Below are 2,963 nucleotides of genomic sequence, written 5' to 3'. Positions count from 1 at the left end.
CGTGTGTAGTTGTGTAAATGGACGTGGACGTGGACGTATACGCATACACACATACACACACACACATATATACACACATATGTATATGTGTGTGTGTGTGCGCGCATGCATGTATGTGTCTTTATGTGTTACATAATTTTTAAAAAAATCCAAAAGCCGAAACAGACACAATAAGGACCAAGCACACAAATGACCGGTTTGAGGACCTGTTAAGACCAATAGTACTACAATAGTTATGTTTTTTAGGTAAATGATTGATTCTGTGTCTAGGACCGACTATGAGGCCTTAGGACGAGAAGCAGAAAAAATAGGTTGATGACTTGATTTTATGCATATCCGTCGGTAACTCGGTATCGAATAAGTTTAAGAGAATTATTATCTATTAACACAATGACAAAATGCACCAAAGTTTACCTTTGTTCTTATGTAGTGTAACCAAAGAAATTATGAATCAATGTAACAAAGTTTCTTAAGTAACATACAAAAGTTTCAAAACTTCCAATTTAGTAATAACATTTGATGACATGAATAATAACTTTTTCGTCCACTTCATCGTAACTCTTTTGTAAGCGCTTGTTTCCGAGATAGTGTATACATTGCTATTTGACTAGGACTTGGGTCTCTCTTTTCGGCAGGACATTAAGTACACGTAAACCTTTCATAAACGGATATCTACATCGTCAAATATTATAAGAACCGCAAATTATAAATCAAAACTAAATACGAACAAAACCAAATTTTGCCACATTTCCCAATTACATTATATTTATTCCTTTTTTTGGTATCAACTCAACACACTTTCTGATATTACACATGAATTAATATAAAATATAAATAAAGAAGATTAAAGAAATAGCACATGGAATTCTTTTATAACTACTATAAAAATAAAATTAAGACATATTTAAATACCAAGGGGCTGTTTATCAAAATATTATTAAATTATGTATGGATAAATTTGTTTGTCCGGATAAATTTGGTTGTCTGGTTAAATGGGTGTTGTTGTTTATTTTTTTTATCTGAACCGACAGCCTGAATAACATAAATGATCAATTTACCCCCCAATATTAATTATTTGAACATCAAAACAAAAAATCATAAAGAGGCCGACGATGAGGTGTCTCATATGGGAAGGAGATGGTGCTTTAAATAAGGGGTAGATGTGTCATTTTTGTGGTTGAATGGGGACAATACACCATTTCTATCTGTGATATTAAGCCATGTTCTGTACGAATAAGCCATAAATAAACAACACAAATGAGTTGTGCGAATAAGCCAGATAGACCAATAAGCCTAATTAAGCCGCAAGTAAACAGCCCCCAAGTAACTTATAATATTTGTTTATTTTGACTAAAATTAAATTAGTTAATTGCTCTATGTTGTTACGCTTCAAATTAATAAGGGGCCGTTTACCGAACTCTTATCTGGGTAAGCGCTTATCAAGTAACATTACCTCACCGGATGAATATGGTAAGGACCAAGAATCTTACCCGATAAGAGAGAGACGAGGACCAAGAGTCTTACCTGGTAAGTGAGGGAGATGACTCTTATCACGGTAAGCGCTTACCGGGTAAATTGTTACATACCATGTCGTTTTTGTGGACTAAAATCTTAACCAATAAATAAATAATACTGTTGAATTTCACCGGTAAGCATTTACCGTGTAAGTGTTTGGTAAACGACCCCTAAGATACTCTAGTTATAAATATGATCTATAAATATCTTAATTAACATATAAATTATTTATATACCTAATAAAGAGAAATTATTCAAAATAACTATTTCAACCTTATACATTTACTTTTTAGCCCTTTCTCTCAAAATTTAAAAAATGTTACTACCTTTGCAAATAGTAACTTCTTAACTTAAAGGATGTGTCAAAGTGTAAAAAAGTTATTTTTGGCCAAGAAATGACTAAGAGGTAAATTTTACTGCTAGAAATGGCTATCTTGAGCAATTTCCCTCCAATCAATCATATAAACTCACATATCAGTTTCATATGTTGTTTCACATATGAAATAACATGTGTGAAAATTCAATGCTTATACAATATTATTTTTTATGTGCTATGTGCATGAAAGTTGTGTGAGTAGAAAAACAGCATTGAACGTTTCACATAAGAAACAATATTGTACAAACAATGTACTATCAAATGTGTTGTTTCATATATGAAATAACACATAAAATTGATTTGTAAGTTTGTATGAATTATTAGGTCTATAAAATAAAAGAACTCTTTTGCAATATAACATATAAAGGGTGTGTGTGTGTGTATATATACATGAAGTATCATTCGAGAATCAAACTAATTTGCGAGAAAGTGAGAAGGAATATGAGACACGTATCTTATTTAATAAATGGATAAAGTAAAACTTAATTAAATTTAAATTAAAAATGGTTGCATTATCAGTAACCGTGGTGATAATTCTTAATAAATCGGGATTGAGTTTGTTCTCCAAACCGATTTTTAATAATCCTTAATAAACCAATTTCATCACATAGATATATCTGTAACAACTTGATTACAAATATTTTATCACATATGATCATTTGTTCAATGATCTTATCTATCATATATGATAATTGTAGATATTTTTGTTAATCATATGTGATTACGTATGTTTAGATTTATAGGTATTTTTGTGATGTAAATATTATCACATGTGATAATACGTCATTTATATTCGGACATATATTAATATATGTTACATATAAAAATTCACATGGATCATATGTGATACGTAATAGACCACATGTTAAATGAAGATAACTAAATGTGATTCAAAACACGGATCCAAAAAATAGAGAAAAAATGGTAAAAAAGATAATGAATTCATTATGTGTAACACCCCCAAATCCATGCATTGCATATAACACATATTTCATATATAGAATACATGTTTTTCCCCACATAGGTCCTTGATACAAGAGTCTATAATGTAAAATACGCAACCCAAAAATTC

Source organism: Cynara cardunculus (genome assembly GCF_001531365.2).
Source record: "Cynara cardunculus var. scolymus isolate 2C chromosome LG 13, CcrdV1, whole genome shotgun sequence".
Classification (NCBI taxonomy): domain Eukaryota; kingdom Viridiplantae; phylum Streptophyta; class Magnoliopsida; order Asterales; family Asteraceae; genus Cynara; species Cynara cardunculus.
The sequence above is the reverse complement of the archived record's forward strand: the minus strand, read 5'-3'. Positions refer to the sequence as shown.